General features: G+C 41.5%; 1 protein-coding gene across 1 annotated transcript in view; it reads left to right on the top strand.

The window, feature by feature from the left end:
- LOC6593566 (neurotrimin) overlaps positions 1-10,911 on the top strand; it is a 50,044-nt gene that overhangs the window by 7,950 nt on the left and 31,183 nt on the right. The window lies entirely within an intron of this gene.

The raw sequence follows: 10,911 nt of genomic DNA, 5'->3' as shown, positions 1-10,911 counted from the left end.
AATAAAATAATAAAAACAGAAAAATTCGCTTTTAAATTTAATTTATTCTAATTTAATTAATTTAAACTTAATTAAAATTTTAAAAAATCAATTACATTTAAGCAAAATCAAGGAAAATATTGAATCATGGGTTCATCGGACTTGTAGACACATAATGACACAGTTTTGTTTCGAGCTAAACAAAAATTTGAGTGACCTACGACTTTCGAAGCTGGTGAAGCCATGATGCAATTATACAGGGTGGTTTCGTCGGCAAAATGCAGTCCCGTAACGTATTCTAGCAATAGGTGCGAGTGAAAGGCACATAGTATAGTGAGTGTGAGTGAGACGGCATATGTTGATGTTGATTAACCCTTAACAGGCCCGTGGGGCTTAAAGTTTTAAAATAAAATGATTTTACTGATATATTAATATTTAAATTTTATGCAGCCATTAATAATTTATTCAACATTTTTAGTTATATTAAAATTTTCTTTTACATAATACATAAATATTACTTCTAATTCTGTGATATTTTTTTTATGTGCTATTTATGTAATATGCAATATGTAATTTTGTTGTTGTCGGGACATAAGGGTTAAGAATATATCAAAAAAATCGTCCGTGAACAACCTTCATCATCAACAAGCAAGAATGCACTGACGTTAAGGGAAAACACGAACGAACTTCGGCTCCCGACGAGACAGCCTTGTATAATTGCATCATGCTTCCTTTAAGAGATACTTCCTTCAAAGTGACAAAAAAAAACGCGAAAATAGGTTTAAAATAGGTTTACTAAGGCAGTACGGCTCTCCTCCGGCAGACGCCGCTAATATTAAACGACACGACAAAAGGTGCGTGCGAGAGAGACAGAAAATCAGTCTGAGCGTGACGTCGGGCGCTGCGTAGCCAGTGCAAATTGATTTGTTCCTTTTGGCTATAAGACGGACGGACAGACGGACAGACAGACATGGCTCAATCGACTCGGCTATTGATGCTGATCAAGAATATATGTATATACTTTATGGGGTCGGAAACGATTCCTTCTGGACGTTACACACATCCACTTTTACCACAAATCTAATATACCCCAATACTCATTTTGAGTATCGGGTATAAAGAAACACTGGTTGATAGTATTCCCATCTCTTATCCAGTTCCCCCCATAAAACACGGTTATTATAACCTTTATGGTCTATACAGGACTTACGGCAATCCAGTAATTGGATAAGTCAGCCTCAGAACCAACCAGATTTAATTTACCTTTCCAAAGACCTTCAAAATCTCCGGAAAACTTGACCGATTTCACGCATTCTGGCTTCCTTCTTGGCAATGACCGATATTTATGTGTCGGTAAATAGGTAAAGATACCTGTATAAATATTATTATATTATGAAATCCTTTCCCTCCCCCCCCATATATTCGTTTAGATAACTTGGCTAATGAGTTTCTTACTTAATGACCACTTTGCAATTTTCTGAGGAGAACCTTTCCGCAACCTTTCCCCTGCAGAGCACCCCACTCCAGATACCCAGAGCATCAAGACATCATTTGGTTAATTAACAGGCCACTCGGCCACCGTGCCACCATACCGGCGTGTTGTTGCCACTGTTACTGGCTGTGGCACCGTCTCCACCACCGACCTTTCTCAACCGCCACTGCACCGCACCGATGATTGCCGTTTGCTCACTTGGTGGTGTTGTGTTTTTTGGTAGCAGAGGCATTTTTCTTGGAAAATTTTGCAAAAGCAGCCGCCCGCATGCCTGCCTGCCTGCCAAACACACGACTGGATCTCAGTCTGGGGGGGGTTATGGCCTTGTCGCGAGGCCTTTCGCCACCGCAGCCGTTGATTTTAATTAAATTAACAACACGAATTGTCAAATGCAGCAGCCAAACAGCCAAACAGCCAACAGCCAGCAACAGGGAATGTCAGTCAATGCCCCAGAAACAGCAGCAACAGCAGCAGCAACAGCAGCAGCAACAGAGCCGCAAATAGCAGCCGCAGCTGAACAGAAGGTGAACTCTGAAGCAGAAGTTTTTTGGGTGAAGGGGAAGGGGAGGGGGCAGGAAGACGACCACAAACCTTATTAAAAACGTGTCAGAAACATTTTCATAAATATTTCAGGTGCAACTTTTTTCAGCCGTGCGCCGCTTGTCAAAGTGCCAAAACCAAAGTGTCAAACTGTTTGCGGAAAAGGCCACGAAATCAATAAGCTGTTTCGGAGTTTTTCCTCTTTCCCGGAGCTGTCGATGCAAGGAGGCTGGTCCGTCGGGTCCGAAAACTCTTACCAAAAGTTCAAAAAGGAAGCAACAAGTTTATAAATAAATGAATGGCGCATAAAAATGCAAATTCCGATTCAATACAAAGTCAACAAAAGTCTGGGGCTTTCGGTAATAAATGAATATTTATGCTTTTACCACAGAAAAACGGGGTAAAGCGTATTAAATTTAAGGAGAGATTGGGGTGGATATTTTGGTTGATTTAAAAGAACATAAATCGGAAGGAGATTGTAGGAGAAATAATTCTAGAATTAAGCCAAAAAAAACTCCTTTGACAATCTGAAACATTTCCTTCAATAAAAGTAAAAGAATATCCTCTGAAATCATTGAGGAAATAGCCCTTTTTGTATCCGGAACATGTGGGAAAGCCACAAAGAGAACCCCAATAAAAAATCGCCCCCAAACTGCAAATGAAAATTGGGTAACCAAAATGGAATGTGTTTTGTCCCCTTTTTGTCGCCGGATGAAGTATGGTTGGGGGTAGACCCTGTGATAAAATCAAAATAACACACGATATCAATAAGTGAGGCAAATAAAATCAATTGCTACGATGCCATAACACATCACGCCCTCTCCGACTCTACCCAACCCCCCATCAGAGCCACAGATAAAGGCCCAAGGCGTGCCACACCCCCCCGGTTGCATTGTGCGTTTTCCGTGAAGTTTTCCCTCGGGGCGACTATCCGCTTCCTTTTGTTTTGTCTGCGTTGGCGGAAAACTTCAGAACCCTTCAGCATGGCAGTTGTACGAGTATTTTCTTCCGCTGGTGCCCGACTTGGGATAAACAAAGCCATAATTCAAGCAACGTTTTGCCCTCAAGCGGCCCCCACTTTGCGACTTGCATAAACAAATTGTGCGCCCAGTGTATATAGCATGTAGCATGTAGCATGTACCAAGGGGGAATCCCCACCAGATTCCAGGCTCATCCTCTGCGGCCTGAGCTCGTCAAGCTTCAGCGTAAACATGATAGATTTATAGTTGGATCTGCCGCTGCTCCGCTGCTGTTGCCGCTGCTGCTGCCAGTGCTGCTGCGGTCGGTGGCGACATTGCAGTGGGCAACGTGTGGCATACTTAATGTGGGGCATACTGCCGCTCGGCTCCTTAAGCTTATCGCCAGCTCGTAAACACATGGAAGGATGGACCCTATGGATCCATGGGCTTGCAATCCGATGTGAGACTCGACGTCCTTCGCTTGTGGCTTGTGGGTGTGGCGGGTGGGGGGTGGAGGAGGGTTTTCCTTAGCACTTGACTTTGTTTTCGTCAATAAATTTTCAGACAAGTTTTTCCCTTTTCCTATTTTCTTGTCGTTTTTTTCATTCTCTCCGTCGGCTGCCACTGCCAGCCCAGCAGCCGGAAAAACCGCATGCCGGGCGCCTGTTGGCATGCCACAGTTTTCTGGTTTTCCTCGTATTCTTTTTTTTTCCATGACGCCCAATGCCCGATGCCCGATGCCCGGCCCGTCGACTGGCAGGCAAATGTTCTCTCTGTGCAAATTTGTGTGTTTAAATGGCGTGTTAACATTTAAATGTTCTTTTTACGCCTAATAAAATGTTGGCTCTATAAAATAAAGGCACAACAATCAAATAAAAGTTCTCGAAATGCTCTACAGGCGTTTCGGAAAATTGAAATGTGTGTGATTCGCGAGAGATTTGCTGCGGTGCGCGAAAAGTCAGTTAACGAGAAGGATTTTCTTCCAATAAAGTGCGGTTTTTAATTGGGAAATCGGTTGTATCATTCATTGATCGTTGTGGGCTTAATCATTAATTCATTATTAACGAATAAAATTAAATATTATTATTGCGAAACAATTGCAAGCTTATTTATGTAAATGTTTCCTTTAGGCATCCGTATATCGATTGCGGTTGCAACTGAGAATAATATTTATTATGGAATAATACGAATATCGGTAATGAAACGTTTTTTAATTGAATTATGTAAATACAGGAACTTTCAGACTTGATTCTGTTGATATTTACATGAGGGAATAAATGAAAATCCAGTTAAAGTACTGTGAAAAGATATGAGTCCTTGACTTTACGAATCTATGAAAAGTGAATGATTTTTTGTTGTACCTATATATGCCTAGGAAGTAGAGAGAGTCCAGCATCTCCTCTGCAGCTGTCTCGCACTAAGAGATAGGCGAAACCGTATACTTGGAGGAGACTTCTTCGAGGACCTGGACCTATAAACCTAACATAAACTTACAAAAATCAGTGAAATATCACAGGAGGACTGAGCAAGTAGGGTTGATATAGAATTATTAATTTCCATCATCTTCAAGCCCTTCAGTATATTACGAAAGCCTTGTATCACCAGTAGTTCTTAGAGAGGAGAAGATCAGTATTACTTTGAATCGAATAATAAATTTGTTTAACCAATTTCAATTGCAGCAGTCCTTTAGTTTAAGAAAAATCTGTAAAAATCAGCTTATGTTTTATTTGCCAACCTTTTCCTTTCTTCCATTTATGGCTGCTCAGGAGTTTTCAGGAAGGACATTCTTCTTGTTGGGTTGTGCCCAAAGCTTTGCTTTGTTTTACTGCTTATGCAAATTGCCTTGGCTAATTTCGTAGCAAATCCCTTCACTCTCTCTCGACCGCTTGGAGGGAGAACCTTTTCCACCGGGGCGGTCTACCCCATTACCATTTTCCATTTCCATATCTATTTCCCCTTTCGCTTGTACCATTTTCCATGCCAGACTTGCCGCTGGGCCTGCACTGTGGCTTTATCTAGTCCGATTTTCCTTTTGATTTCACACGCAGTCACCGAGGGATGGGGGATGGGGGATGCGGGTGGGAAAAGAAAGGAAACTTCTTCGGTTTTATTCTTTCGTTCTCTCTTTCAGTCTTTTTTGGGAGGGAACTTTATTTTCGCTTAATTCGCTTGAATGAGTTGGGCGTTTGTGTGCTGTTATTTGTTTGTACGCTTTTATTGTTTTAAGATATATGTCCGCTTATATTTTTGTTGTTTTCACTGAGGTTCGGTTTGGGTTTGGGTTTGTTCTGGGGACTTCGTTTTTTGGGTATCGCTTGCAGATTTTAGTAGGAGAATCCTATATTTCTTGGGGTATTTACAAAAATATAGCTGTTGGAAGGGCATTCCAGGGTGATTTTTGATATTTTATGCCTTAATTTTGTTGGATTAAAGGGGAAAAGCCTATAATCTTTAATCTTTAAGGCTTCCCCCTTCCCTTTTAAATTTCTTTGACTTTAATATTGACAACTCTTTTTTTTCTTGTTTCATTTTTTTGCATGTTTCTTCAATTTGGCCAAAAAAATATCCACAAATAAAATATGATTTAAAGTGGGGCATGCGGGCGCCCTCTGCGTGCCACACAAAATTTGTGCTTGTGGGTTGGTGGATTTATTTTATTTTATTTTTTTTTGTGGGTTTGTGTGTCATGTACTACTACTACTGCACTTTAGCGCTGTGGAGGCACGCCCCGATGCCGCTTAAAGGACTCAGGACTTGCGACTCGACTCGACGCCAAGGTCTTTTATCAAAGCGAAAGTTGTTGCACAGTTGCATGGCCAACACACACACACACACAAAAATACCCACACAAATACAGTCCGAAACTCGTGGCATAGAGATTCCCTCTCACTCGCTTGCTTGCGGGTCAATTATCGCGCTTTGCATGCCACGAACAGTTGTCGTCCATCCTCCCAATCCGCTCCGACTCACTCCCATTCTGCACCTGCCACAGGCGGCTGCCACTGCAGCAGCAGCAGCAGCAGCAGAAGCCTTTCGCCTGGGATACAAAAAATAAAGCAGAACAGTACCGAAAGCCAAACAAATTTTTGCAGCTTGAAGTTGCCCCATTGAGTTGGCCTTGTGTCTGTTTGTGTTTGTCCCCCTAACGCCCCTCTCCCTCCCGTCTGTCGGACTATCTGTCTGTCTGTTTGTGCTGCCTGCGGTTAGCCATTGCTATGGAAACTTTTTGGCTTCAACGCTAATTAGGCATTACGTAGACTCCTCGTACTCGTACTCGTACTCGTACTCGTACGCGTACTCGTACGGCGTGTACGCTCCATGCATTGAGCATCTTCAAGCTCATCCCGCACTAAATTGCGCTAATCATAAGGCACGCACTCTCCCCCACCCCCCTGCCAACCCGTGCAACTTCTACAGCGGTTCTACAACTATCCCATGGCACACACACACACGCTCCTCTGTGGCAATGTGGCTCTCGCTGTGGCAGTGTGTGGCCTTTGTGCAATGGTTTGTTTCAAGTGCCTGCCTTCCATGTAAATTATGCCACCAAGAGGCAAGTGCAACAGTAGCAGCAGCAACAACAATAACAACACTCCAAGAATTGTGGCAATGTGCACTCAGCATCATTTAGTGGCACGCCTCCACATTTGCCCCCACAGCATTAGAGGCGCCACCCCCTATTGTTGTGCTCTTGGTGGAAGGGTATTACGATTCTGGAGCGACAGTTGACAGTTATTAGAGAGGATGGGATATGATCAGGATGGAAAGATTGAAAGATTGAGTGCTGCGTAATGCAGCAGGGCCCCTCGGTCGGTTTAAGCGTTTGCTCGATACGTCTCGGTGTCGTCTGGGGCCACTTTATGGTGCAATTATTGCAGGAAAACACTATTATTCCATGATCTAATTTGCGAATAGTCCCTCATTTTGGAATTTCTATCCTCCAAAAATCACTTCTTTTTGCTGCATGCGATGCCGGTATGATGGATCACTATTTTGTACAGCTATCGGAAGACCAATCTTTTGATTTCTTAAGATATTTTCAAGAAACGTTGGAGATATTTACCAAAAAATTATCACAATCAGATACCCCTAAATACTATAGATCGTCAAGGGTATCCAAACTTCCTCTAACCAAAAGCTACCCTCTCCCTTATATTCCACATTCTGTAGCATGCCACCAAGCGACTTAGTCTTGGAGGCGATTGTGAGTGAGAGCGATTGTTGATGGCACATTGAAGTGAAAGCCAGCGTGAAGTTCGCCTTTGCGATGGAAATGTTAAATCCTCATAACGTTTAACAACCATTTAATGCACAAAAAACAGCCCAAATTGCCCATTTATCCTGAATGATATATTGAAAAACCAAACACTTTTAGTCATCTATTGTTGTATAAGTTTTCCGTGTTTATGCCAAAAAGTATTTCTCATCAGAAAATGTATGCAAAGAGGGGGGGCTTGGGTGAGAAAATTTGATTAAAAAGTGCATACGAAATTGTAGAAAGAAATACACAGAGAAAAGTAAACATTATTGTTAAGGGAAAATGGCCTTAGGCGACCCCCAAGAGTTGCTGCATAAACAAAATAAATGAAATAGTCAAACAGAAATGCTGGAGAAATACACAAATGCCATGAGAAAATGGAACGCCATAGATATCCGTAGATATATTCGTATTCGTATGGGGTACATATACATATTTATTACATCCATCGATATGCAAAATAGCATATGATAATGCCTTTGTGTAAAATGGCCAAGAGTGTTAATAGGAATGCCGTTTGCCAACAAAAATTGCAAAGCCATGAGATGGCGACCCCGGGATCAGGTCGTGGTCGAAGCCCTGAAAGTTTCAGAAAGAAAAATAAAGCCTGAAAAATACGGCTTCAAAATGATGTATGCAAAAATAACAAAAGACCCCAAACATACAGAATACAGACTGATACACAGGCATACAGAATGACGGACAGACGGACGGACTGTCCAGTAGGGGAACTATTTTTCTCTGCAGTGGCAGTGTTCAGGCGAGAGGAGTTCCAGAAGTTAAGAAAGTGAAACAGTAATAGGAATTGTGAATAATAATTCTTTAAGTAATGGCAGAAGGACTTTTAGAACGAATATACATAGTTGTACAGTCAGGGAAAAATATAATATCATAAAATACAAAAAAATATATATAAAAAAAAAATGATTAAATAATTTCTTTTTAAGTAGACACAAAATAAAATAAAAAATAAAATAAAATAAACATAAATGTAATACAAAATACTTTTTAATTAAATTTAAATATAAAAAACTTCCAAATAAAGATTTAATATTAATTTGGAAGCAAATATAATATACAAAAATAGAACAAAGAAAATAATTTGAAAATATTTAATTGAAATACGAAATATGAAAATATTTATTTTTTATATTGGGATTTTATATGTAGAATAAATATTTTCATATTAATGGCAAAATAAAATTGAAATTCTTTTGACAGTTTCCACACTCGGAGCAAATCTATTGCAATACATTTTTTAATTCAAGTGTAAATATTACAATCTGAGATGTCCAAAAAGATAGATATTAAAATATTTCTAATATTCAAAGTCAAATTTTGAGCTCCTAACAAGACCAACATTTTAAAAGATAAAAAATGAAAAGGAAAGAATTAAAAATGACCTGTGGATATGGGTACTTCCACCATAATTGTCTTTTATTTTATTGGAATTTGTTTTCTATTATGATATTATTTTTATCTTTCCCCTAGTTATTTTTTGTGAAACTTTTCAATCACTTCCCTGTGTCGTGTGTCGTGTGTCGCATGCCGTGTGGCCCCTGCCCCATCATTGCTCATATGGCGTTATGCATAAGTAATATCATGTTAGTGTCAATAGTTGTCAACGAAACGTAGTTGACAGGACCCCCTTCCAGCTGCCAGGCACCAGTTCCAGCAGATTGTCGCCTTCAGTCGCAGTTCGTTATCGTACTTTTTGCTGGGGCGGCGGCGGCAGCGTCACCTTCCTTTCTTCTTCCTTTGAGGGGCAGGCAGAGCAGGTCCGTCGCCAAATGGCCCACATACTCGTATGTATGCTCTTATTCCGTATTATTTCAGACAGGGGGCATTACTTCCTTTTCGTTTTTTTTGCCTCGCAGCTAAATAGGGGGGGAGGGGAGCAGGAGCAGCTCGTTAGTTTTGCTCTTGGCATTTCGATTCGAATTCGTTTCCGGGGCCAGTCAGAGCCTTGTTAGTGGAGCAGCAGCAGCAGCAGCAGAGGCAGCAGCATCGCAACGCACTCAAGTGTCCAGATCCAGATCTGAGAGAAGCAGGCCCCCAGCCCCCCAGCCCCCGAAGCAGCCGTGGCCGAGGGGTCGGTCGCATATGTTACTTTATTGGCATTCAATTTGAGTTATCGCTATTTTTTCCTGTTCATATGCGTTGGTTCTTCTCTTATTTTCTCTGCTCTGCCTTTCTGCCTCTCTCCGCCTGTTTGCCGTGTCCGTGTCCGTTTCTATTTTCTTTTTTCGGGTGAAAATGAATTTTCCACTTCTCACACATCCTTGCCGCCATTGTGTTTTGCAGCGGCAGCCATTGAATGCAACCAACCACCAGGGCCTGAGATTTCATCGACAGTTTACGTTTGGTGCACGTTCGTGGCATGGAACGGGGGGGCATGGGGTGGGAAGAGCAGGCAGAGGCAGAGGCACCGAAATATATAATCACATTTTATTCCCAACTTTTATTTCACTTTATTTGATTTGATTCCATTGCCATTTTTAGTTTGGATTTTCCTACAAGTTTTCCTCTATTTTCCCACAGCAGCTTGTTTGCTTTTGCCTTTGTTGTTGTTGTTGTTTTTCCCCCACAAACACACATAAAGGCCATAGATATACTACGCTGGAAAGTTCAAAGTTTATTTCTATTGATTGGCCTTCGGATCGGAGGTCATTTGGGTATTCGGAGAGCGCCGGGAACCGAGAACCTTACATCACCCGAAAACGAGAAAATCATTTTGGCCAAAATTTTGATTGATACGAGTTTCAAGTTGAATTTAATTAAAAATGTCTATGGCTATGACTCTCTGGCCTTTGCCATTCCGTATACGGATAATAGTTGTTGGGGATGATACGTGGATGATGGATAATTTGCGTATCAAACTTCTGCAAATGGTTTAAGTGCCATTACTGTGGCAGAAGATACATATTTCTGTAACTGCATTTGGAATACTCTGATGAATACTCTTCAGCTTTTGTCATTTTTGATTTGAATTTATCGAAGCATACTCCTTGCTCCTCCGTCTCTCCGCACAGCTTCGATTCATTTCTGGCGTGTCATTAATATGCAGCATTATTTACAGGCACAAGCACCGGAAGGGAAGTGTTTACTTAACCAAAGTACTGCCTGCCTGCCTGTCGTGTGTCTGTTTCTATTAATTATAGACGGACTGTATTTCGGAAAATGTAAGACAGAACTCTGTTCTGTATCGTTTTCCTTGGGGGTGTAAACAAATACTTGAATGCCACGCGCCAGTCATTAAATTTTGCAATTCGTGGCAAGTACTTCTCGGCTTTTGAAGTTTTTGCACACAGTTCCAGGGGGGTTTTTTTTTTTGGGGTTGCAAGTACCAAGTGGAAGCAGGTGGCAGGCGTCAGGCGGCAGGAGAGTGCCGAAGGTGAGTGTTTAGGTGTTGCATTTTACTCCTTTCCTTTAATCCCCGGACGCGGCTTCCTGGCTTGCCCAAAAACTTGCGCCGTTTCGCCTAATGAGTAGACTTTCTAATTAATCTGGAATCTTGAAATGTTTTTATTGCGGAAATTGGCAATTACTAGGTTGGATGGCGCGCGAGTTCTAAGAGAGACGAGAGAGAAGTGGGCATGCAACGTTGCCGTCAGTCTAGAAGAAGAATATTCTCTCTGTCTCTGATTTCTGTACTCCCCATAGTATCAATTGCCTCCTGGCCA

The sequence above is a fragment of the Drosophila persimilis genome, unplaced genomic scaffold, assembly GCF_003286085.1.
Source record: "Drosophila persimilis strain 14011-0111.01,24,50 unplaced genomic scaffold, DperRS2 tig00000191-arrow-pilon, whole genome shotgun sequence".
Classification (NCBI taxonomy): domain Eukaryota; kingdom Metazoa; phylum Arthropoda; class Insecta; order Diptera; family Drosophilidae; genus Drosophila; species Drosophila persimilis.
Note: the sequence above shows the minus strand (reverse complement) of the source record. Positions and strands in the feature narration are given on the sequence as shown.